The sequence below is a fragment of the Acomys minous genome (genome assembly GCF_964271855.1).
Source record: "Acomys minous genome assembly, chromosome: 5".
Lineage (NCBI taxonomy): Eukaryota > Metazoa > Chordata > Mammalia > Rodentia > Muridae > Acomys > Acomys minous.
In genome coordinates this window covers 27,501,387-27,528,559 of record NC_140494.1, presented here as the reverse complement: position 1 = coordinate 27,528,559, position 27,173 = coordinate 27,501,387, and the positions used below count along the sequence as shown (strand labels likewise).

Here is a 27,173-nt window from a genome sequence, read left to right as displayed (position 1 = left end):
ACTTAGCAAGTGGAGGATGCTTACATTATGCTGAGCGTCAGGACACTAGCTGTGGGATAAAGGAGATAAAGCAGGCTTGGAAGTCAGATAACAGTTTGGATTCCAGGCTTTTTTTTTTTTTCCTGATTGACCCAAAAAGATTACCTAAGCTGTCTGGGCCCCAGTGGCTTCATCTATAAAACAGGAGGGATGCAAACTCTGCAGGATTGCATCAGGGCTCAATTAGGACAAGACATATAGGACTGGTGCGTGGGGGGAACGCCTACCTAATCCTCAGGAAGCCCCAAGATTCATTCCCAGAAATGGTGTTTGGGAGGGGAAGAAAATAGAACATGCTTTGCGTGGCACATAGTGAACATGCATTAACAGGGCTATCTAAGTCACCCAAATGTCCCCAGCATTCGACAGCTTAGTGTGGTAGTTAATCTCAATTGTCAGCAGAGATCTGGGATAATCTAGTAGACAGCCCTTGAGGAACACCGGGCAGGGGGTGGTGGGGTGGTGGGGTGGTGGAGTGGTTAGCCTCTGCATATATCTGTGAGGAATGGTGTTCATGCGGTTCAGTGGGAAGACTCCCGCTGAAACTGAGTGGCACTGTTTCCAGGACTTGGATCCTGGGTTGTACTTAAAGAAGGAGTGTGATCTGAGGACCAGTACTCATCTGCTCCCGCTTCCTGGCTGCGGACAATGGGAGCAGCTCCTACCATCTTCTCTTCTTCACTGTGATGGACCGCACCCCTGACCCGTGAGCCAAAACCAACCTCTTCTCCTTTAAGGTGCTCTTGTCTGGCTACTGGTGACAGGAAAAGAAACCAAGACAGGGAGGTGTTATATACAAATGAAGTCTCACTAATACCTCCATTGTTCCGTTTGTGTTCCCATCTGATTCTGCTCACAGGGCTCTAATCTACTTTCATGTACTCTCTCCTCCAAGCACCCCAGGAAGCGCCCCACCCCCCACCCCCCACCTCCCATCCCCCACCCCCCACACTCCAATTGGTTTCATTCATCTTTGCCATTCCACTCCTGCCACATCGCTTCTTTCAGATTTTCACTATAACCCACTTACTCGCTCGCCCATGTATGTCTATGTATGTATGAGAATATCAAGGACCCACTATTGATTGAGCATCTGTGTGCTATCCAAACACACACACTGGGGGGTTAGAGTCTGTGCTTCCTTAAGGTTTATAACGTGCTGCAAGGAAACAAACATCTGCAAATGAGTATCAGATGTCAGGTGATGCAAGTTTCTCTGCTTTCATTTAACCCTGGAGATTAAAACCAGCTGATGGGCTGCTGTGTGGCCACAGGAAGGAGGGGCCTGTCCCCCTGGGCCGATCTGTGGGAAGGAAGGCACGGCTTCTCTATGTCTTCTCCTTTGGCTTGCTCAGAGTCTCTTCTGGTTGAGTGACTAAGCTGGCCAGCACCTGCTGGCTAGGCAACAGGGGCTTTAGGCTCTCAGCACTCAGGAGAATTTCTCCGGTCTCAACTGAATTGATGTCCTGCCAACTAGTCTCCCTGTACAGAAAATGAGCCCTACCATGGACTACAGTGCTCCAAGCTTGTGCTCTTAGTATCTCTGGGGTGGCTGGTCATGGTTGAATGCCAAGGGTAAACAGAAGGGCACCTGAGGCCAGGCGTGTTGGTGCATTTTTAGGAGGAGACTTTTTCCTTATTGAACCAATTCCACCTTACTGAAGGCAGTCACAAGGATAAGTGAGTTGTAACATCTCAAGTCTGCAGTTGTAATCTAGGAATGGCAACATAGACTTAAATTTGAAATGATACTGAGAAGCAAGACGCCTATTGGCCAATGCAGGAAAGGCAAGAGAGAGTGAGCTCAGCTGAGCCTACCCCTACAGGGATAATGACATCAGTACTGTCACCCATTTTCTAGTGCTCAGCAGTGACATCTTTAAACCAAATAACTCACAATTTGTGCAAAACTACACTTTTTCTATCCACACTAGATCCAAGAGAGCGAAGGCTTTCTGAGCACGGTGTTCATGGTGAATCTGATTCTTCCGGTTCAGTCAGTCTTCTCTCTGCTCTTCCCACATCCTCGCTCACCCTGAGGGCTGTTCCTTTATCGTAGCCATTCTTTGCAGTTTTCTGATTGTTCCTCATCTTTCACCAGTAGCTCTAAGTTCTATGCCTTGCTTACTCTCAGCCCCCTGTAGCCGGGAGGAGCACATGCCTCCAGCTCTCCTGGCCATGGGGATTGGTTAGTGGTGGGCGTTGGACCTCGGCTATCACAGAGGATGACTAAGTATTTCCACCAATGAAGGTAAGAGCCAAGAAATAGACAGATGCTCAAGCCGATGATCCTATTGGAGTCTCAAGCAAGACAAACTGGGATTCAGAATTGCAGTTACAACTGCCGAGTTATAAAGTACTATAAATTGAAGCATCATTATCTTTCTTAATCCAGTTTGGAGCAGGATGATTTCTGTCTCTTTAAAGCAAAGGGTGTGTTACCCTTTAAAGAGTGATAATAAAAATGCACAATATTGTGCTGGGAAGAGTATTCAAGAAAAACAGAACACATAGAGTGAACACTTAATCACAAAGGCACTTATTAGACAAGCTCACATGATATGGGCAAGACAGTCCAATAGCAGCTTTCTGTGCACAGGAGACACTGAGGACCCGGAAGGTGCTTAGTCAGTGAGGTTGGAGGCTAAAGAGGATGGATTCTAATATTAGTGAGGATAGCAGTGGCAGCAGCTATAGCCACAGCAGATTAGATGCACCTACCAATAAGGTTAAAGGCAGACAGGGGGAAACAGCAGCTTTCACTTTGTACCTCCTTACATCTCTACCAATGGAAGCAATCATTGAGTTTGGGGGAAAGTCTCTCACATAATCTTTCCAGGAAACACCCCTACAGGCCTGTCCAGGGGCTTGTTGATCCCAACCCCTATCAAGTTGGTAAACAGGACTTCCATCACACACGTGTACTCCTCTTGAGAGTAAGATTACCTCATGGGACAATGCAGGCTGCTGTCAAATTAAGAACGCATATTTTCCTAAGCACAACTGTCCATGCTCTAAGCCTGACAGGAAAGCAGAGTCTGTCTTGTGAGGCAGAATGTAAACCCCTCCTTTGCTCACTGTTCGGCTTTAGGATCTGGTCCCAGGTGCCTACAAAATGAAGGCAGTGTGATCTTGCCCTGCAGGTTTCAAATCTGTTCAAGAATATGGTCACCTCAGGAACTGCAAAGATCATCTTTCCAGGAGAGGATTGGTCACAACCTAAACTTGTTATCAACATCAATTTCTTCAAACCAAAAGCCAACACTAGCAGAAAACATTGTCTATGTCCAGGGCCACACATGCTGCCCAACGCCCATCTCCAGGTCAGGAGGAGTTAGGCTTCCAGGACACCAGGAGGCAGACATTTTCTAAAAATACTTGTTTTAGATAGTTGAACTCCCTCGTATAACTCTCATGTCATTAAAAAAAAAATGAATAGATTTACTGAAGAGCTTAACTTGGTTCTGTTTTTGTTTTTATTTTTTTTCTTTATGAGTATGCTATGTGTGGGTGCCTGAATGTATGTATGGACAGCACATGTGCATACAAGTGCCCATGAAAGACAGAAGGGGGCACTGATCCCATGTAACTGAGGTTATAGAGAGTGGACTGACCAGGATGGGTAATAGGAACCAAAGTCAGGTCCTCTATGAGAACAGTAAGCACTCTGAACCTCTGGTCCACCTCTCCAGTTCCCAAAGAAGGTACTACCACAGGACTGGGGATATGCTTATGGTGGAGGGCTTGCCTAGCATGCATGAGGTTCTGGACTCAACCCTCAGCTCTGAGAAGAGGGCGGAGGATGATGGGGTGGGTATGAGTGAGTGATGGGTTCTGGATTTGAGGGGGATGTGTGTGGGGCTTTAGGATTGAGAAGACACCCCAAATGGCCAGGGAACTCTTCAATAAAAGAAAGGAAGGAAAGAAGGAAGGAAGGAAGGGAGGGAGGAAGGAAGGAAGAGGTGTCTAAATTAGATACAACTGGGTAAATGGAAAGATTTGTCAAAGTCCAGCTTATGCATTTTTTGCATATTATCACATATTAAGTAATAGACACAGAGCAAGATCCTCAAGTACTAAGACTTGATGTGATGTAACTAAAATCACCTGGCATTTGGGATACAGAGAGACAGCATTTTCATGGTTTGGTCTGACCAGCAGCCGGGACAATAAGTCCCATCACAGAGCGTCTTCAGGATCTTCAGAGTTGTAGACAGCATGGGACATAAATAGTGTCCTTCAAAACATGTGAACCTTTCCATTTATTCTCTTTTAAAATGTCGCTGAGCATACTTACAACCAGTATGAGAAATCACTACCTGGCTTCAGAGGGACCCCAGTTCCTAGAGGTCAATAAAGGGTTAACCGAGGCTTGTATTTTGTCACAGCTGTGGAACCCCCAAAGTCTGAAGGTTTGACTCAGAACTGAAGCAGCCTGGTAACCCTGTCCTCCCTGTTTTAGAGGCAGCAGCATTGGCATCGCCAAGTACCCGGTGACAAAACAGAAGATCCTGGGACCCTCAGTAGATTTGTTAGGCTGCCTTCTAGGGCATTTAGGCCAGCAGTGTGTATCTGAGCAAAGACTCCAGTGGGTGGAGGTCTGAGGAGCCAAACCGAGAGCCATTGTCCAAGAAGCATCCTGTTTTTTTTCAACAGATGCTGAATGCAGGGCAGTGACATCAGACGTCTTGATCAGGAGGCTGTCCTTTGTTATCACAGCTTCCTGAGCTCATTAACATTCTTCTACTGTCTAGGAAAAGAAAGAAAGAAAGAAAGAAAGAAAGAGAAGAAAAGACTCAGTTCTCTATGAAGCGTAAGAAAGTCTGATCTCGGACAGCTTGCTGACTGCTAACTGGTCACTGGCTCTAGTCTTTACTCACAGCTCTGTGCTCAGGGGCTGGCTAGCTGGTGGGAGCTGAGCTGCCCTGACTGTCCACTGCCTGCCACACCCCCCTCCATCCCTCAGCCTCAATGCTCACAAGTCAAGCCATCATTCTGGGTATGTCCTGTTTGCCAATAGAGGTAGGACAATAAGAGATACTAACAAATAATGCCCCCATTTGTGTGTTTTCTAAAATTATGACCCCCTGGTCTCTTACACACAATGACCATAAGCTATTTGTCAAAATACAGATCTTCTTGCTTCCTCTCCAAATAGACACAAAGTCAGAACCTTCCAGACCAAGTCACAGCATTCTTCATTTTCATAAACATCTACTAGCTATCTTATGGTTCTATGTTTGCTATCCATGAGCCAAACCCCTGGCTTGACTTCCTCTGCTTCTGCTCATCGGAACCAGACCTATAGGAGGGATAGAAACCTGGAGAGGAACTGAGACAAATCTGGTTTCAAGTCTCCAATGCAGCAGAGATCAAAGGCTAAGGCTTTTGGAAAGTGTTTGAATTTACTTGAAATGTTTTTCATCTGTAAATCCAGTGATTAGAAACCTAGACTGAGGGTCCTGGGAGGATGGTATACATGAGAAACTGTGAACAAACCATCAGACACCTGGAGAATTATGAGAGATTCATTCCATGGGCCTAGAGAAATGGCTCAGCAGTTAATAGCACTGGTTGCCCTTCCAGAGGTCCTGGGTTCAATTCCCAGCACCTACATAGTGGCTCACAACTCTCTGTGATTCCGGCTCAGAGGAGAGGGCCCCAGTGCTCTCTTCTGGCATCTATGTACACAAGGCATGCATCAACATGGATGCAAAACACCCATGTTGATTTTAAATGATTTTTTTTAATTAAAAAAGTGATTCTTTTTCAAACATTTGTTTCCAAAAGGAGAATGGAGGGAAAGAAGAAATTAAAATGAAACGGATGAAGGGAGGGAAGGAGAGAAAAGAGGAAAGAAAACCAAGGGAGGGAAGGAGGCAGGAAAGCAGCCTTTTGGTACTGCTGCATAGTGTAAGGTCGGGACTTTTTTGTAGAACAATTGGAGATGCAGAGGACCAAGGACCACACCTCATTGCTGTTGGATATTATCCTGGAGGTATCATCCTGGACGTAACTGGAGCTCTGGTTCAATTCCCAATGCTACTGTGGAAACTGAGGTCCTGTTTGGGGTCTCATTAATAAAGGATTTTAACATAGTACCAATAATTATTACATTCTATAACAACAATAATTTAAAAAGTCTTATTAATAAAGGAGTTTTAAAATGTTCTCAAGAGGAAGATTGAAAATAATTGTATTAGTGTTAGAAAGAAAAACAATAGCGTGGGCAAGCTGTAGATCCTTGTCAGCTGCCTGGCGGAGGGGGATGTCGAGATGGAAAGGCCAGACCTTCGCAGTGGTCGTCAGCAAACAGGAAATGGAGGGGTGAGACTTCAGAGAATGAAAGCTCCACACTGTCAGGGAAAACAGGGTTAGGAGCCAAGGATCCGAGCCTGGTTGGGCAGGACTGCACAAGTGGCAAGAGGTTAGAGACGGAGACAGCTTGATCAGGAAGGAAAAGTAGTCCCAAGAGTGGGAGCCATCTAGTAAGCAGAGAAAAGAGCCCAACAAGCCTTGGGCCAGGTAGCCCCTGACCCTTTTTATGGGACATTTCTATAACATCCTCCTCTGGACGTTTGTATATGGCGAGCTTTTCCCACACATGCTCTGCAGATGGGGCAGGCTTTTCACTCTTCTTCTGCGACCTGACCTGAGCATGTTCTGTTTGTCGTAGGGAGTCTAGCTGGCCAAGGCCTCAGTTTTCCCTTGCCAACTGGCTTCTTTCACACATTAGTCTTTATGTTTGAGTTTTCATACCCGTTCTCCTGCTGTATAACCGTGTACAGATAGAAAGGCACCGAAGGGGTGATAGATTCTGCCATACCCTTAGTGAGTAAGGCCAGTGGGCGTTCAGCAGACAGGACCCTCAAGTATAAGCACAGGGTTGCCCCGGGCTTTGTAAATGCTAGAAGGAATGACTAAGAGTTTAATGTCCTCTTAGCCAGTAAACCATGCTCCAATTATCAAGCTATGAGTGTGCTGTCTGACAAAAGCAACCAAAAAAACCTGTCTGCCCTCTGTGGCGACACAAGTCCTGGTGCAGCTTTTAATGGCTCTCCTTGTTCTGTAGGGATGATGATGGCGTTCTTTGTTTTTGAATGTCAACTTTGATTCCAGTCTCAGATAGGGCCTCAGGACAAACCATTAAACCCGACTCCGTGTGTGTCGCAACCAGGAGGAGTGGTATTGTGTGGCCTGGGAGAGCTGAAGATCAAATCAAACGCCCAGGTCACTGATGACAGCACATGCCCTCCACGTCGAGGAGCTGGCCCGAGCGAGCTCACAATCCTTCTTTGGAAGGTCCTGTTTGCAGAAAGCAAAATAGACTGATCATTTTGCATGCGTACTTCTGCCAAGACACCCTTTACGCTCCACAGAGTCTGCGATTTGAGGAAGGGCACACTCAGTGGAAACCAGCATTCTAGAACATTCTTGATTTGTCGGAGAATTTGGAAAATAAATAGTGCCCGGATAATATTGCTACAAAATTAGCTGTATATTTTCCTTTTGTTCAATACTGGAACATAGAAGATAAGTGTCCCTTTCTGCCTCTGTAAAAGTTACATAATGTTAATACGCACTAATGTGTCCAGTTCTTTGTTCTTGAGACACAAATTGGCTTGGCCCTTTGAAAGCATACATACAAAGTGATGATATTTCATACATGGGTGTGGCCTCCATTACGTCAGGGTGTGTGCATAATTACCCCAAAGGTAACAATTTCCATGGAATAAATGCCCTAATAGCAATAAAAGAAGACGCCCCAGTAATATAATTTTATTGGCTCTTTCCTGCCTGTGTTGTCTTGATAAAAAAAAAAATCTATCTGCAGAAGCTCAGACCATAGCTCATAGGGAGACTTTTCCTTGTAGGATTTAGGTCCCAGGTCTTATCTATGCGCTGAGGACACCCACCACAAGCTAGTGTAGTTAGATAAAGTTCAGCATGAGAACTTCTAGAACTTGTCTCTTTCTTCTCAGAGAAATGGGCAGCTGGGAAATTCTGACTTCTGTCATTTATCCTTCTGGGAGAAATTCTTGATCTATCATTTCTAAGTAAGAAAGTGCTCCATAGTGGCTTGGGGCTTTCTGTGTCCCCTAAATCCTGCCTGGAGTGACAACATGTAAGGGCCGTGTAGGGGCAGGGTTGGTTGACTATGAGGTAAATAATGGGTGCTTGCCATGGTGCCATGCGCTGTCACAGCACAGAGATGATTTATGTTTTCCAGAAATGGCTCTTCGGAAAGATACGTGCATCAGTTCTGGGCTGTGCATTAGAAAATAAGTCTGAGGAGCCAGTGTGGGGCTCGGGGGCAGCTGCCTTGGGGTCTTTAAAACCCCTGTGCATGTAAATCTGCGTAGGGCCCTGCACACCTGCTATTTCCAACACCTGGGAAGCCAAAGCAGGTGGTCGGCAAGTTTGAGGCATACCCTGACTGGTTTTGTTCATTCAGGGTTTTTTGTTTGTTTGTTTGTTTTGTTTTAAAGAAAGTTGGTTGAGAAAGTTGGAAAAAATATAGCAAAAATCCTTTTTAGATTTCAGAGTGCAGATGGCAGGGGATATATGAATGAGGCTCAATCTGGACCAAAAAGCGTGATACTGCAAACGCCTGGGAGAGCTCAGCTTAAGTGTCACCTCCTCGGCCTTGCTTGCTTATAGCGTGCAATGAATCTTAACTAAATGCTTGGGTTAACCACCTCTCTCCATTCCATCTTCCTTCATAGTAGATCAGAGCCTATAATTATTGTATTTGTCATTTTCACCGCTTTCTGATGTGCACAAACTACATACATAAAGGAAGTGCAGACACGGCCTTGCTCATGACTTTATTCCCAGTGCCAAGCAGAATACCTGTTGCATGCCCGAGTAGGCGGTCAGCTAGTGTTTGTGAGATTAATTACATGGAGATAGCCCTTGGGGGCAGGCATCAAAAGAATGCCTCTCCAATACGGTGTGTAACTCTTGAAAGCACAGAGAAGGAACTGATCAGATGGGCTCACCAACAAAGGCGTAAAACTTAAGTACCACACATTTATTCCAACTGGACTATTAAGAATATGGGGCAGAGGCAAGGCAGAAATTCTCATAGTGTATCTTTGGGGCATTATATAACAGCACGGAGAAATGAGAGGAGAATACATGCTTTCTGTGGTGTTGGTGTGGAATCCATGCTAAATTGGGTCTGTGGGAATGTCTGCAGTGTGGCACCTTCTCTCTGCCCAAAGGTCTCATGCCAACAAGGAAGGAAGATGCTGTCAGAGATGGCGTGTGAGGTCTAAGCTCTAATGTCAAAAAAGGAGAAGGGTCATAGGAAGCTAGATATTTGAAGAGACCTGGAAATTTATAGGGAGAGAAGACATAATTCATTCATTCCAATGAAGGCTACTAGGCAGGCCAGAAGCTTATAGGCACCTAACATACATACATAGGCACAGGCACACATGACCAGCACAGAGGGTAGACATGCAGGCCTACAGGCAGACACACACAAGCACACATAACAGACATGTAAGGTAGGCGTGCAGGTTACAGGCAGACACACACAGGCACACATAACCTGCACAGAGGGTGGGCATGCAGGCATACAGGCAGACACACACAGGCACAGGCACACACAGCCTGCATGGAGGGTAGACATGAAGGCATACAGGCAGACACACACAGGCACATATAACCTGCACAGAGGGTGGGCATGCAGGCATACAGGCAGACACACACAGGCACACACAGCCTGCATGGAGGGTAGGCATGCAGGTCTACAGGCAGACACACACAGGCACAGGCACACACAGCCTGCATGGAGAGTAGGCATGCAGGCATACAGGCAGACACACACAGGCACACACAGCCTGCATGGAGGGTAGACATGCAGGCTTACAGGCAGACACACAGAGGCACAGGCACACACAGCACACACAGCCTACATGGAGGGTAGGCATGCAGGCATACAGGCAGACACACACAGGCACAGGCACACACAGCCTGCATGGAGGGTAGGCATGAAGGCCTACAGGCAGACACACACAGGCACACACAGCCTGCATGGAGGGTAGGCATGCAGGCATACAGGCAGACACACACAGCCAGGCTGGTGAAAGTGAAGCCAAAGGATCTCAGCTCTCACTTCAAGGCCGTGCTTACACAGCAACACACAAATTGGCATTCTGAGAGAAACTATTATATAACATTATATCACCACTTTGGGGCTTCCCCAGACATCCTGTGTCAGCCATTTTGTTTGGACTCATAGAGCCCCAGGTGTCCAATTGTTAGCCATCTTGGCCTATACCAGATAGCGATACTGCCGAAGCATAAATCAGCCCTTATGATCCTTTGCTCCCTCCCCACGGTTAGGGCCAAGTTAACTGGACCTCTCCCTGTCATAGAGTAGAGGTGAGCTAAGACTGAGAAGACTTCAGTTGTGGACATTGCCAAGATGGCTTGAGGAAAGGTCATTCTCTGGAGGCCATAGCATGAGCTGGGCAGAGAAGCTTGCTAGCGCCACCACTTGCCTTCATGGCCCAAGGGAGGGAGTGGAGCTTGGTGCCACTGCTTACAGCTCTTATAGTATCTCATGAAAGGCCTGACTCTGGAACGTGCTTTGGGGATCAGGGTACAGGAATGGCAACTATGATACTGTAGTGGCTTTTCCTGAGAATACCCTCACAGAGCACCTAACCCTAACCCTAACCCTAACCCTAACCCTAACCCTAACCCTAACCCTAACCCTAACCCTAACCCTAACCCTAACCCCTAACCCTAACCCTAACCCTAACCCTAACCCTAACCCTAACCCTAACCCTAACCCTAACCCTAACCCTAACCCTAACCCTAACCCTAACCCTAACCCTAACCCTAACCCTAACCCTAACCCTAACCCTAACCCTAACCCTAACCCTAACCCTAACCCTAACCCTAACCCTAACCTGGGAGGAAGGGTTTATTTTGGCTCAGTTTGTCTCAGTTAGGGTTTTATTGCTGTGACAAAATACCATGACCACGCAACTCTTTTTTTTTTAAATGTATTTATTTATTCACTTTACATCTCAAACTCACCTCTCCCTCCTCTCCCCTCCCTCTCACTCTCTTCCCCTTTTGCCCCCTCCCTTTCTCCTCAGAAAAGGGGAGCCTCCACCCTACCCTGGCACATCCAGTCACATCAGGACAAAGTACATCCTCTTCCACTGTGGCCAGACAAGGCAGCCCAGCTAGAGGCAAATAATTTAAAAGCAGACGACCAAGTCCATGTCAGAGACAGTCCCTGCTCCTCTTGCTAGGGCACCCACATGAAGACCAAGCTGCCCATCAGTTACAGATATGCTAGGGGCCTAGGTTCATCCCATGCCTGCTCTCTGATTGGTACTTCAGTCTCTGTAAGCCCCCATAGACCTAGGTTAGTTGAGGCTGTTGGTCTTCTTGTGGAATTCTTGTCCCTTCCAGGTCCTTCTAACATTCCCCTCACTCTTCCACAAGCCAAGCTTTGCCTAATGTTTGGCTGTGGGTCTCGGCATCTGTTTTGATTAGCTGCTGGGTAGAGCCTCTCAGAGGACAGTTATACTAGGCTCCTGACTGCAAGCACAGCAGAGTATTATTAATAGTGTCAGGGGTTGGCTCTCCTCCATGAGGTTGGGTCTCGGGGTGGGCCAGTCATTTGTTGGTCACCCCCTTCAACCTCAGCTCCATCTTTATCTCTACATTTCTTGTAAGTAGGGAAACTTTGGGGCTGAAGGTTTTGTGGGCGGGTTAGAGTCGCCCTCTCTCCACTGGAATTCCTGCCTGGCTATGAGGTGGCTGTTTCAGTTTCTGTGTCCCCCGGACACTAGGAGTCTCAGGTAAAGTCACCCTCAGGCCCTCCCAGGGGCCTATCCTAGCACAGGTCTCCAGCTTGTCCCAGAGATGCCCCCCCCCCCCCCCCCGCACCCCAGGTTTCCCTTCTGTCTCCCAGCCCTCTTATCTCTCCCCACATCTGGTCTCCACCCTCAGCCCCACCCCCCACTCCCTCTCCCACCCAGCTCCCACACTCCACCCACTTCTGCAGCCTATTCTGTTTTCCCTTCTGATGTGTCACCCGCTATCAGGTGAGTCTTCTCCAACCTGACCAGAAAGGACAATGCCCCAAATAGGCTTGTCTGGAGGCAGACCTAATCACAACAGGCATGTGTGCCCGGAGGCTTTCCCGTATGTAATGCCAGCACACTGAGAACCACAGGACGGCATACTCTTGGAGAATCAAGGCAAACTGTATCTCTCCTGTGTTCCCTTTGATTTAAGGTGCTTTAAGTTTTGCCCTCCTACTAGCTTGTATTCTAACTCCCGTCCTGTCCCTAGCGCCACCAGCTCAGAAGCAAGTTTGAACTTGCACATTAGAGAGTCGGGGGCTAAAGGCAGTGGACTCCTGGAATCTCTCTGCTTCTAATCTGTAAAAGGAATACAGCCATTCCTGATCCCTGGTACTCTCCTGAAACTCACATTAACTTAGGAAGAACAGAGAAGTGTGGTGGCACCAGCCTGTAATCCCAGGACTCCAGAAACTGAGGCAAGAGGGTCCAGAATTCAAGACCAGCCTGGATTACAGATATCTGGTATCAGAAGTGCACACACACACACACACACACACACACACACACACACACACACACACACAGGAGCTGATGCTTTGAAAAGATACCTCACTTAATGGAAGACTGTTTTTTCTTTCTAAGTTAATTGGAGAAAGCAATAATGAAGTTTCGATGCCCAGTTGTTGCAGGCGATCAACGGTTGCCTGCCTTGTTTTAAATCTGCAAAAAGCCAGGGACCCACTTGCTGCCTTTTCCTAGCTCTCTCAGGCTACCTTCGGTGCACACACAAGACATTCTTAGCACAGTAGCTGTGTGTCCCCTCCTCCTAGCCCCTTCCAGCTAACTAGGTTTGGGGAAGAAATCAGATGTTTAGAAACGTTTATTGGCCAGCACCATTCTCCTTTTGCAAGTACGGCACTCCCCTCCTCTCTTAGAACAAAAACAAACAAGCAAAGCAAAGCCAAACAGAAAACCTATGTGGAGCCTGGGCCATAAGCGGCTAACGCTGGCACTGCCTTGCCTAACGGCACTCACTTTGTTCTCAGATTCTCCTAACCCCTCAAGCACTCAGCTGGAGCCCGTGTCCACTGTGGGTGGGAGCCTGCGGTTTCCAGGCAGTCAGCGCACCTGACTCTTAGTGCCCAGTCTGCCAGGTGATAAGGCTGTCTGGAGTCTCCACACCCCACTAAGTGCTGGCTGTCAGGCGGGAGCTGGGCACCTCCTGCAAAACAAAGAGTGTTGTTTTAAATGACTACTCCACGTGAAGAGCTTTCCAAGTGCACTAATGCTAGGGGTGTTTAAACACAGTAATGGGCTATCTTTCAAATGCCTTTTTGGTTGGCAACTTAATAATCTCTCTCTGTTCAAATATTATTTACGCCACAGCACATCTGATACCTTCCAAAAGTTAAACAAGTCACTCAGGAAAGTGGGATGGAGCTGTGACAAGCTGAATAGATGCTATAAAAGGCCCCGCCCAGTTCTTCGTGTTTGGCGTGGTATCCCGTTCCCATATCTTTTGTCCTTCCTACTTAGGAGAAATTTTACCTGTAGATAAATGGCAGTGGTAGAGGGGGGACATGAATTGCATTTAGCAGGCAATTATAAGCACACATAAGTGAAGTTATCAGGCAAGGCCCTGACGATATAAGCAGCATTCTGTACTTACAACATATTTTTTTTTCCTCTTTTCTAGCTAAGGCTCTGGAAATCGGAGCTGGAGATTTATATGCGTGTTAATGTTCTATTCAAAGTATACAAATGTACACAAGTTAAAAGTTAAAATATGGGGTAGAGAAGAACTCAGCAAGATCATCAGGGCAACCCTGATGCTCAGGGAAGGCTACGGTCATCTATATAACCCCAAAGTCACCCGGCCACCCCAAAACAGCCCCTCTCCCCTGTCTCTCCTTACCTCCTCTCCCTCCCCTTTCTCTGTAGCTTCTTTCCTTTCTTCCTTTCTTCCGTCCTAAGGGAGAAACTCAAGGTCTGTGCACGTGCAAGCTCTCTATCACCTCCCTCCATCCAGACCCTCAACTTTCTCCTCAGCCCTTTGGGAGGAGCTCATTCTCCATCACTTAACAACACTATTATTTTTATTCTCTGGCTTGAAAAACTCTCTAATGTGGAAGTAAGAGGATGAGATAAAAAGGCCAGAAAATCTGACCCTAAGAGCTATCTTTATCACCACTCCCTCTGTCAAAAGAGTTTCAGGCATTCCTCTGGCTGTAGTTTTTCTAGCATGTAAACCGAGAGTAAGGAGTCTCCATCTCCTGGGTGTTTTGAAAAATCTCCTTGGATGTGGAAATTAATGGACATGAGGTAACAGAGGGCGAAAACTGGGAGCTGTGGAGAGAACTATGTGAACTGCCTTGAGCCTGGCCTTTCCTACAGCTCGACCTCAGATCTTGAGCGAGTCACAGGGCCTTTGCTCTCTTACAGATGAGGTGATAGGACCCCACCAATGTCCTCCATAAAGACATTGACAGAGCACTAAGGATGTGGGTCACCCTTGGCGGAGTGAACCCTGGCGCTCTCCCAGCACTGTTGGCGGTAGCAGACCCAAAGATGGAGAGCTCCCAGACATGCCAACGTGTGTACTGCTAATTAGTAATTCTGCTCTTCAGAGCTGGGGTGCTTCCCGGCTGGTATCTCACTTGTGCTCTTAATCATGACGCTCCAGCCAAAAGCCTGATAGCACCAGTATTTCATGCTCTAGAGAGGTCCACGTCGGTCACTATAATGAGTTCTGTCTCCTTTAAGACCAATCACGGATTACACAGGACTCCAGCACACAGGCTATCCCCAAGGCTCTGCCTCACCCCAGGCCTGACAGTAAAAGGGCACTGTCACAGTCCCAGGGCCAAGATCAGAGCCTAAGTGTCCTTCCCCTTCTCTGTGTAGTATATAAGTCCACAGGAGCCATTGTAGTGAGGGCAGGAAGTCCCTGTGGTCCATGGGGAAGTATTAGCGCTGAATTGGCATGGGGAAGAAAAGGCGGTGTTCCGTAAGGGAAGAGAGCAATTTTCTACTCCTTGGCACCTGGAAGGAGCCTTCAACCCTGGCTGGCAGCTTTGAAACTCCTTCGCAGCTCCTGGCATGAGAATTTCCCTGGCCTGTGTGGGTGCTATTTGATCCCAGAGCTTCGATGGAGTGGTGGGGAGCAACCTTGAACATAGCTTCAAAAGCCTTCAGGTGCCACATCTGGTCTCTAGCTTATACGCCTGGTACATGAAAACTCTGGACATTGTCCCTGGAGCCCAGGAGCTGCTACTGAAACCACAGGATGGCAGGTGGGCAGCCTCAGGTTTGGGCCCGCCCCTTTCATCCTGCCTAAGCAGGGGGACTTTGCTCTGTTGGAGGCAGTCATCTTAAGGGCTGCTGGCTACCCTTGCCTGGGTCTGCTTATCGACACCTGGGCTCCATAGCAATGCCCACTTTGGGACTCTCTGTGCTGTTGACCATGACGTGTCATATCTCCTGAAGGTCAGCTAAAGTTGGTCAGGCTATAAATGCTTTAGTCTACTCTGCTTGGGGGCTCCTTGGCTCTTTCCAGAAAATACCACTTGAGTCCCTTACTTCAGTCTCCCACAGTCACAGCTGGCCCCACCCAAACCCAGCTGAGGCCAGGGTTCTGAGCATGCATATGACCTGCATGCCAGAGCGTCAGCGCAGGGGCCAGGGTCAGCATTTAAGGCTGGGCTAAGGTCCTAAATGGCTGCCCAGCCTGTAGAAGCACACTTCTATGCAAAATCCTAACGAGACAGTCGGGGCTTGGGGTGGGGGTGGGGATAGTTTTCAGCACTCAATGAGCATGGCTAAAAATCCCCAGCCCTATTGATTCACAGCTCTGGTGATTCTTCTTGGCCCTGAAAGCTGTTTTGCCCTCATTTGGGCAAAACAACTCTAAGTCAAAGCTGGATAAGAGTCACTTTCCGTTCCTTCCATTTCCTTGGTCTCAGCACACGCAGGAGGGAGGTACAATGTCTCTTTTATAATTTCCTCCAGCAGCCCAGTGCTGCCAGCAAGAAAAATTATAGCCTCCACCATCACTAAATCCAAAAGCCTGATCCAGTGACCTTTGCTTGGAGACAAAATTTCTCACTGCTGCACCAAAAGGGGTTAGGGGTGGGGGTGGGGTAATGAGGGAAAGAAAAGAAAAAAAAAATCCAGCAAAGGGCTTTGATACTAAAAAGTATTAAGAGAAAACAACAAGAAAAACAAACAAACACGCCAGCCCAGCCTAGCCTAGGTTCAAGAGAGCTTCCTTTCATGTGGTCCCCTTCGTGCCTACATGCTGTGACAGGTTCAGGATGTCTCCGGCTGGACGAACACTTCCATGAGATGTTTGAAGAGAGGAAAGCTGACCGCCCTGCACAGAACTCTATTCAGCATCCACATCAGGGACCCTCCCGCTTCAGGAAGCCTGCTCACCGGTTCAGTCAAGGAGACCTGCCTCTCTTTGACCTCATCCTTCAAAAGCAACAGGAGGGGCAAGGCTAAGACAAGGGTCTATGGCGTGGCCTGAGGGGCAGCCTCCGTGTGTGTGTATACATGCTCGTTGGTGCTATATTCAGTGGTCTTGAATGTCTTTCATAGACCCTTTTGCTCTGGACCCTTCCTCCTTAAATAATGACTCTCTGAAGAGACTGAGGCCAGATTGATTGATCAAGAGTTGCCAAGGCCTGAAGGGAAATAGGGGTAAAACAAGCAAGGGTTCCGTCAAGGCTGCTGATCTGTGGACCGTATGGCTGTTCTCCAGCAGGTGTGTGGTGTGGGTCTATTATAGCACTGGGCAAAAACCAGGCATTTTAGTTTTCTACTAGCAAAGCATGGTCCCATCAGAAGAAGGTCACTTGTCACCTCTTGCAGCCTGATATCCTCTTGTCATCTTGAGGCATCTCAGTTGCCTCAGGTGTTTGGGGTGTGCTCAGTGCCTATGGAGAGCAGCAGGGCACCTGTGGTGTCTGCAGGACTAGGCATGCCTTCTTTCCCAAGCGTGACCACCTGGGAATTCTTAGCGAGTGAAGGAGCCTTCAGATAGGGAGCATCTTGCCTGCTCAAGAGGAGGCGTGAGACAGGAGGCTTTGCGGTCAAGGTTCCTTACCTGAACCCTCTCTTTTGACCTGACAGTATACCAGGAGTTATCAGTCTGCCAGTCTCTATAAACTGTCCGCTCCCACAGTCACATCAGACCATTGTACTCAGGCGCACAGCACAGGGTTAGAGCCAACGGTGGCCACAAAATGTCTACTCCATAAGCACAAAGGTCATTGACAATGGTCTTGGCATTCCCCACATCCTAGGAGACTCTAAGCTTGTACGAGGGAAATCCAGACTCTAGCCTAAAAATGACAAGGAATTAGAGGGAGAAAAGAATAGGATCCTAATGAATACCCCTCAACAGGGGAAAAGATGACTTTTCAAACAAAAACTGAGGTGGGGTGGGGTGGGGCTCCTAGAGTAGAGGAATATCCCTTGGAATTAGCCAGCCTGGATTCAATGCTCACCATTCGCCATGAAGGACCACAGTGCCCAAGGTAACAGGTATTGTTGGATGTCTGCTTATTTCTACCCCAGTATGGTCTAAACATTTATGTTTCACCTATGAGGTCAGTAGATCTGTGGGAAGGAGCTGACATAAAGTCATCATAAGAGAAGTCTGCTTTAGAAAGACTTCTGCAGAGTCTGGAGAGGAGTGGAAATCTGGTGGCCAGCTGCAGGCTTAAGTGACAAGAGTCACAGGGGAAGGCTAGCAGCCAGAAGTGCTAGTGTGAGGCCTGAGCACAGGCCCATTCCATGCAGACAACAAAGGATGAATGAGGGCCCTAAGCCCTAAGCCTGATCTTCTCAGCACCCCTGGAAAGACCGGAAACAGGGACTGGGGAGTAGGGAGGAGCAAAGTCAACTGTCGGAGTGACAGAAAGCCGGTCACAGCCTATGCCTCACTGTCATCTCCAGGACGGAAGTACTCCAGCCTTCACTCAGATTCAGAGTACAGATTGTTGCATGCTGTTTTAATTGCTCAGATGAGACTAAAAGAAAGGCCCTAGAGGAGCCCTATGATCTGCTTGAGATATTATCTCAGGGCAGTTAATAATTAACGTGATGGCTTCCGTGGAGAAAGATGGGAAGCACGCACGCAGGCACGCACTCACGCATGCACTACATTCTATTCAGTAAAGGGTTACACTATGAGGAAAGGTTCTCATCAGTCCCCATAGAGGCCATTGTGAGCAGCAAGAGGAAACGGAGGGGCTCTATTTGGATGGGCTGCTCCATCGAAGCGCTGAAGACCGGGCGTGGCATTGTCCCAGCCGCTGAATTCCTCGGAGCTTTGGGGTCTGAGATTTTTGTAGATGGCTTTCTTGTCTTTGTATCTTCACTTGATCTTTTCTCTGTGTCCAAGGTTCTTCCTCTCATGAAGGAAGACAGTGGTCATACTGGATTGTGACTGTTCTAACAACAACTCTGTCATTGCTCTTTTGGTCCTAGGTGCTGCACGAATGACCTGAATTTTACATCCTGAAGTTCAGTCACAAACGTGATGTTGTTAAGAGAGAGAAGATGGTTAAATCCGTACGGGGCTCAGGCCCTCATAAAAAGCACCTGAGGGAGTTGCTTTGCTACTTCTGTCTCTTCGATGTGAGAACCCAAGGTTTATCTCTATCGCCCTTCTCCACCTTGGATTTCAATGAGAAATAAATTAATTCTGAGAAATTACCTAGTCACAGGTACTATTTATAACACTACAAAGGTACCGAGATGAAGACTGTCCCAAATGCACTCCCGTTGGATGTCATGACTAACATATAGTATTTGGGGACATGTCCAATGGCATTTTATAAGGTGAAAGATTTTTACACATTCCCTAAAAGAAGACTTTAACGCCCCCCACTCCTGTGTCTGTGTCTGTGTGTGTGTGTGTGTGTGTGTGTGTGTGCCCACGCACATGTGTTGAAGGGACTCTGGCCAGCTTGGGCATGTCAAACATGGCTCTGACAGGCCTCACTTTTCTCCCCACTTCCCTCCACCTTGCTAAAAACCATTAGATCACATTCCTGAATCTAACCCCCAAGATCCATTCCCTTACTTGGCCAATTCTTCCTTGTGGGGCTGACCACCAAGGTCCAGCTACCAAATTACTGAAGTCCAGCAATCAAAAGCCCTTTTTGGCTCACCTGATTTGCATGTCCAATTAAAATTAAACACCTCATGCTAACATGGGGCTTCCCCTTGTACCTTTATAAACAGACATCTGCCTAAGTGCTATGTCTGTCTCCTCTCTATCCAGAGACAGTTTTTTGCCTTCCCTGCTCCCCCAACCCCCACCTCATCCCCCCCCACCCCCCCACCCCCGCCCAAAATAAATACCCTTATCCCTCTCCCTTGACCATGCTCTCCCCTTTGCCTTGTTCTCTTCCCCTTTTCTTCCTCTATGTCCTATCTTCGTCCCTTATCTCTGATCTCTGTCCCTCTGGGGCAAATACATATCCTTTGTGCTGAGAACTTGGTCTTGGGATGTCTTGAGCTAACTCTGAAGTTACCTACAGGTGTGAGTTTATGATGAACATGTACATGTGCACAGTCTAACATCTACACCATCCACTATATTCCCAAACTCATCTATGGAAGGCTCTTTTATCTTCTGCTATTTCTGAAACCTAGCGATGCCGCGAGGACACAGCTTCTTTTTCAGACCCTTCAAGTGTTTGCCTACTCTATGGAAGTCTGGTCTCAAGGACAGGATAGGCATCCCTTTGGTGTCCTGTTATCATTGCTAGTTTCTACTCACTCCAGCATCCATAGAGCATTACCTCTGAATCCATACTGCCTCACACACCCCTTTCCATCTCTAAATCTCTATTCTTGTAGCAACACTACTATTCAGCTCTCTTTGCAAAGACTTTAGGTCTTAGCTCACTGTTATTTCCATAGCTACTTTGATGGAAATAGTTGATAACCTTAATGATCCTCTGCTGTGGTTTTACTATAAAGTGTGCCCATAGGCTCATGTGTCTGAACTCTTGCTCACAAGCATGTGGCACTGTTGGGCAAAGTCATAGAACCTTCTGGAGGTAGGGCTTTGCTGGAGAAAGTAAGCCAATGAGAAAAGATGTTGAGACTTTATAACTCAGCCTCTCTCTTCCTGTGCAAGCTCTACTTCCTGAGTGCAGATACCAGGTAACCAGTCAGCTTCCAAGTTCTCTCACCATCCTTCCTTGCCTGCCACCATATCTCCCCCCCCCCCAAGATGGACTGAATCCACCCACATCTGGAATCCAGAACAAACCACTTCTCCCAGCAGCTGTCTTTCCCAGGGCATTTTATCACAGCAGCAAAAAAGTAACTAAAACATCCCCAAGTTGTGGTTTATTTTCTTCGAAAATTTAAAACATGGCTCTCACAAAAACACTGAGCAAACTCACATCGAATATTATTAATTCAGCCTGGCATAGTGGCGCACACCTTTAATCCCAGCACTTAAGAGGCAGAGACAGATGGATCTCTGTGAGCTCAAGGCCAGCCTGGTCTACAAATCGACCCCAGGACAGCTAAGCCTACACAGAGAAACCCTGTCTTGAAAACAAACAAACATATTATTAATTCAAGCAGGGACTATAGGTTATTGGTAGGTTTCATATTTATCTTGTTAAAAACATTGAATTCAATTCCCAATATCCTCTTGCCAACAAAGAATATTCACTTTCTAGTGATAAATCATTAAGATAAAGAAGCTGATTTGAAGACAACTCCAAAGAACTGTCTGCTCATATAGATTTTGAAGAAACAGCACAGGATTGCCAAGTTAGCTGTGATGCTAGCCAGTGTTCTACAAAGCTGCAGCATTATAACAGTTGACGTTACTTCTCTCCTGCACAGAATCTATGAGTTACCACCCAACCTTACAGCACCAGGACTCTACTTAAACAACACGTAGCAAAACAAATATCAGATGCTTTCTTCTAGATTGCTAAAAGACTCATTACAGGGCCTTTAAGACATATGCAGAATAATGCTGATGACACATCCCATCCATCCTTTAGCTCACATCCCTCAAGGTGACCTTCTTCCACCCAACCCGATGCTTTCATACTACATAGTTCTGGGCATTACCATTTCTTCCGGTTCTTTCCTACACTATGCCACAACCAGCCTCCATTAGCATCGCTACCGAATTACAAGCCTCCTGCCATCTTTCCAGATCAATCCCTCTAGTGCCAACAACTCTTCATCTTGGTAGGCGCTTCGTACAACCCATGAGTACACTGCCTGTCTCCTGTTATCTTTTGGTTTGCACATCCATTTTAAATCCCTGAAGCAACCACATAACCTCCTCTATTTATTTATTTAAATTTGCTTTGGCAATACTGAAGCTTGAACCCAGAGTATTGAACCCAAGTACTGTACCACTGAAGCCCGTACCCAGTCCGTCCATCCTTCCTTCCTTTTTACTTTTTAATTTTTTGTTTGTTTATTTTGAGGCAAGATCTAAGTTGCCCAGGATGACCTTGAACTCACTCTGAACTTTGTAACCCTTCTGCTTGAGCTTCCTGAGTAGGTGAGGTTACAAAACTTTACCACCTGGCTGACTGTCGCTGCCTTTTAGAAACCACCAAGTTCCTTGTCCGGCTCTTACCCTGCCCCCTCCTTTGCCTAAACCACTAGCATGTCTCACTAGCATGTCTCTCCTCTTACTTATGCCTACTTCAAAAAAAACCCCAAAAAAAAAAAAAAAAAAACAACAAACAAATACCCCAACACGTACGAGTATTGTGGCCTGATCATCAAAGTCTGTGCCTTGTGGCTATCCAGTCTCCATTCATGTGTTGTGCATTGAATGTTGTATGCCCCAGATTCACGTATTGAGCTCTAAAGCCCAATGTGGTATTTAGGAGTGGTACTTTTGAGAGGGAGGAAGTTTATACTAGATCTCAGGGCAGGGCCCCTTTCACCAGATGTTTTCTAAGAAGGAGAACTTAGCACTACTATGTGGGAAAAGACAGACCTATTTAGACATGTTTTGATAGCATATCCATTCAGCAAAACAGCAGCTGTGGATCTCTCTACCACCTAGGGTCTGCACTTTCCCCAGAAAGGGGCTTTGGAACAGATTTTAGTACCAGGAATGGAGTTCTTCCTTTGAGTGGGGTCTCTAATCCAATCATAAAGTGCTTGGTTACACCCCATACCAGCCATGCCACTAATGCATCAGTCGGTACAACATAAAAGGTTGCTCTTGAGGCTTACAAAGACTTCAGCCTCTGTCAGGAAAAAATTCTGTTTGCAATGGATGAGGGTTAGTGCCGAGACTCAAAACTAGTCAAAGTGCTAAGAATAAGTGACTGTTGACCAACCGTACTCAGGACAGCTATATCAATCCCACCAAGGCTCATGGAATGTTATAAAAGAGGGACTAAAAACAATGTAGAAGCCAAAGATAGGGACAACTGCTATAACAGTGCCTTCTGGGCGTTACCTGTCTGTTGCCATCATGAACTCACTGTAGCTATGGTAATCTGCTCCAGAGATGCCCAAGATGGAGTCATCAGGATCCCATCATGGATGATGGAGGGGCTCATGAGGCACTCACCCATCACTAAAGAGTTATTGGCAGTTAATGGCTGCTGGTGAGAGAAGTAATTTTCTTCGCTGGTGTAGCCACTGGTAAAATGCCTGGGCTTAAGTAAATGACCCTCTGGGTTAATGAAGATTACAACAAGCAAACAAAAGAAAACACATTAGCGTAGGAAGGATACTTATTGAGAAGAAGAAGGGTTCAGTGGAAGTGAGAAGAGGGTAAGAGAAAGTAATGGTATATGAAGATGTCCAAGATAAATTAAATACATGCATGAACTTGTTTTTAATGTTGAAAAAAGAAGGGAAAAGAAAACACTTCCTACACCTGTACTTTGTCTTACCCTCTAGAAATATGAAAAACAAGTTAATTAATTAATGAGAGATTTTACACACACACACACACACACACACACACACACACACACTATGCAGCTTAGGCTAGCCTCAAACTCTTGGAGATTCTGCCTTGGCCTGCTGAGTGCTGGCATTATAAGCAGGAGCCACCTCACCTGGCCATAAATGTCTATTGTTTAAGTCTATTTTCCTATACAAGCCAAAGCTGACTAAGCCACTGCAGGTCATGAGCTATTTCTACAAAGGAGTGTGTAGTAAATATTTTCTGTCTGGGAGGTCACATGGTCTGTATAACATGTTCAACTACTTAGTCACCTTGCAAAATATTTGTGACCTTATGAGTCTGTTTACAACCCATGTGCCTTTGGGGAACTAGCCATTTCTCTCTGAAAATCTCAAAATCCTCTTGCCAATCCTCCTCCTTTCTCCACTGAAGTTCTGTCCCATTTAGATATCATGAGCCACAAGGAACTTGCCAAAATTCACATTACATCCACCCACCTTCTTACCTACACCAGCTGTTTCCACTAGTTACTGAGGACTCAATGATCATGCACTGTGCCCACTTTTTGCTGACCTAGAACACTGTCCCATCTAGTGTGTTTTTCTTCCAAGTCTACATCTCCCTGGATACTAGGTGTCCCCATGTGTATACAGAGATTATGCTATTTCTCCCACTGAAAAACAGAAATATCTCTTGTTCTCACTTCCATTTTAGCTGATGTCTCTCTCTCTCTCTCTCTCTCTCTCTCTCTCTCTCTCTCTCTCTCTCTCTCTCCCTCTCATTCTATTGTTTCTGATGTCTGTCCTCTTGGTCTCCTGTGAAGCTACTGCTGTCACATTGATACACTCTGCACCAAAATGACTCTGCTCCTGATGCTCAGTGGCCTTCGTTCTGCTACACCCACGGTCACTTCTTGGGCCTCCATTATCCTAGCCCACCAATATCTCTGAGAAGGTTGACTTACGTCCCTTACATTAAATGTGCTCTTTTTTTGCCCTGGCTTTCTAAACATGATACTCTTGGCTTTCTTTTTGATTTTTGAACTTGTCAATCTTCTTTGGTAAACATTTCAAGCCTATGTCTACCTTGGAGCCTTTATATCTGCAATTCTTCTTGGAATGTTCTTCCCAGATCATGACATGGGTCACCCTCTATTACCCAAAAGTCACCTTCTTAGTGACTTAGTCTCTCCACCCAGCATTATAACCCTTCTGCCTGCTCTTCCTAGTTTTCTTCTACTTTCTGATTAATATTCAATTTCACCTAATAAAGTATCTATTTATGTATTTATGCTTAACTAGTGTCTGCCTCCAAGATCTTAAGATATTTAAGTCTGTTACCTAATTTGATGAATTAAATTAAGGAGAACCTTGTAAACTCTTGTCAGACATGTGCTACTATTGTACAGAGAGGTCTAGCTCAGGCCAGCTTAGCCAGTTGACTTGTCCTGTCATCCTTTCTTCTGTGCTTATATGAGATCACAGCTGTAGGCCACTCCTTTTTTGTTCCTTCAGATGTTAGAAAGAGCCAGACATGGTGACCCTTGTCTTTAAAACCAGCACCTTGCGGGTAGGGTGATGCTGAAACAGGTGAATCTCTGTGAGTTCAAAGCCAGCTTGGTCTATGTAGTGAGTTCTATACTACCTAGGGCTATATAATGAGACCCTCTCTCATAAACAAAACAAATTTTTAAAAAACCCTGAAAACAAATAAAACAACAACAACAACAACAAAAAACCCAAATCCTCCCCCAAATTAGAAGGAAACACTATTTTCAAAATATTCTCTGAGGGAGCTGCAGACCTCTTTGATTATGTCTTGGTTGTCCTAGGCTTAATTCTAATAACTATCTAAACTTTCCACTGAGACAGTCCACGGACTCTAAAGCTTAAACTTATAGAAATTTCCCTTTTCCAAATCTCATGCCAGACAAGAAATTGGCTTCCATGCTATTCCCTGCAATTCTAGAATCATCTTATCGTGTCTTCAACAACATTATCGAGAGCACAGAACTCAGCCCATCGATCCAGAAACCCCATAAAGAAAGCCAGGTTTGGCTGGCTCTTCCTGTGCATATAGCATGCCAGCCTAGGAAGAGGCCCTCGCCATATAGGCTATGCCACTGAGTTCCTGGCTGAGTCCTCTACAGAAAGCATGTTCTTCCAGTGCTACTTATATTGGCAGAAGCTTTATTATAACAACTTCAATGGACTAATGGCATCATTTTGACAATAATCCTGAGAAGTAACCAGTAATACAGGTATGACTTGGGGAAGATCATTTTTCTTTCCATTTAGCCATCCTGACTTTCAGTCTCAACTTGAAAGCACTAAATGTTTGTGTGCTAACAATAAGAGGAGCCTGGGAATCAGAGAGGCCACAAACAAGTGTGACTTGGGGAGGGAGCACATGTTGATGAAAGCTGAAAAGTCACCTTAGGAGTGTGACATCATCCCTCTGGGGACTACACCCTTCTCCCCAATCTAGGCTGAGTGACACTTTGTATTGGGGATCTGCTCCTTTGTGGTGGCTTCTCTTCTGGCAAGACTTGCATATGGGGTGAGAGTTGGGTCAACCACACAACTAAATAAGAAGCCAGTGAAAAGATCTTGTAGCATGGTTACACGGAATTCTATTTCCCAGAAACCTTTGGGATTGACTGTGATTTTCCATTTTTAACTGATTATGGCAGCAGTGATTTTCCTGAGGGACTGATTAACAGATTTATGCCATGTAGACTCTGCTTCTGTTGACTGCTATTAGAACCCATAGAAAAGCTGTTTGAACTTTAATATGATAGGTTTTGTTTTATCTTATATTATTTTGTTATATTTTAATGTTATCTCTTAGAAGCCTGTTTTTTCTAATGAGAGATAGAAAGGAAGTGGATCTGGTTGGGAGGGGTGTAGGGAGGAACTGGAAGGAGTAGAGGGAGGAGAAACTGTAATAAAGATATATTATATGAAAAAAAAGAATCCATTTTAAGTAAAAGGGGGAAAAAGAGATGAAAAATGTTGTTTGTAATCTCCAGGAATCTCTTTGGCAACCTGCAATTAAATAGATTTTTCAAACACACCTGAGAGCCACCTGTTCTCCCAGCAGATTCTAAAGACTGCACACATGGATCCTGTAGGAGCCCATGGAAAGGGAGGCTGAACTCCTTGAATGAAGGGCATTGATTAGAAAGGTTCTGATTGCGCATTGTGCCAGGGCTGAGGGCCGAGATCTGGGGGTGTTGCAGAAACCAAATGGACTACAGAGGAAAAAATGCGAGGCAGAGTCACCAACTGATCTTACAGCCTGTGTTCGAGAGGCTGCCCAGGCCCCCCAGGTGGCCTCTCACCCTTTCCTTGTTGTTCTGTCACCAAGGCAAACTCCTAGGGTTCTCGTTGCTAGACTCTAAACATGTTTGTATGGGCTCTGGGTAGGGAAAGATAGGATCTCTACCTCTTTGATTAAAAAAAAATTGATCTATCATTTATTAATTTTATCTATTGGTATATTTATTTTGAGATAATTTATTTCTAAGTAGCGCAGGCTTCTTGTCTTAAACTTTGTATTCCAGGCTGGCCTTGACTTTGTGACCATCCAGCCTCAGCTTCCTCAGTGCTGGGGTTACCAGAGCACTACCATCACTAGCTGCATCAAAGTAAAGGACAGAGATGTTTTTGCTATCTGCACTCTGACTGTGAAAGACAGATGACTCCTTGGTAAAGACAAAGCAGTTAGGGATAGGAACCCATGCTAGCCAAACAGCACCTCCACACCACACCATGGCACCCCACCTTTAAGAGTTCACATTATTTAAGTCAGCAGCCCAGGGTGACAAGTACTTAACCTTACTGGTCAACATGGCCAAAACAATCCTCAAACAGTGGATGAAAGCACCACTATCTCACACTTCCTGTGGGTCAAGGGCTCCTCTTCTAGGTCTTACAGGGTAAACTCATTGTCTGGCTGTCCTCTCATTTGAAGGTAAAATAGAGAAGTTGTTTCAATAATCACTGTCATGGTTGATGACAAGATTTGGGTCCTTCCCAGTGGCTTGCATCCTTCCTCAGTTCTGTGCTGTATGAGCCTCTAGAAGGCCACTTCCTTCCTCACAGCCAACAGGAAAGACTCTACTGTAGAGA

The 27,173-nt window shown here is 46.2% G+C and overlaps 1 long non-coding RNA gene across 1 annotated transcript; it reads left to right on the top strand.

Moving 5' to 3' along the window:
* The first annotated feature begins 231 nt into the window (after positions 1-231).
* LOC311597393 lies at positions 232-18,707 on the top strand. The gene is made up of 3 exons (XR_014779213.1): positions 232-745; positions 2,174-2,290; positions 18,597-18,707. It is a non-coding gene; the product is annotated as an uncharacterized lncRNA (long non-coding RNA).
* Positions 18,708-27,173: the final 8,466 nt, after the last annotated feature.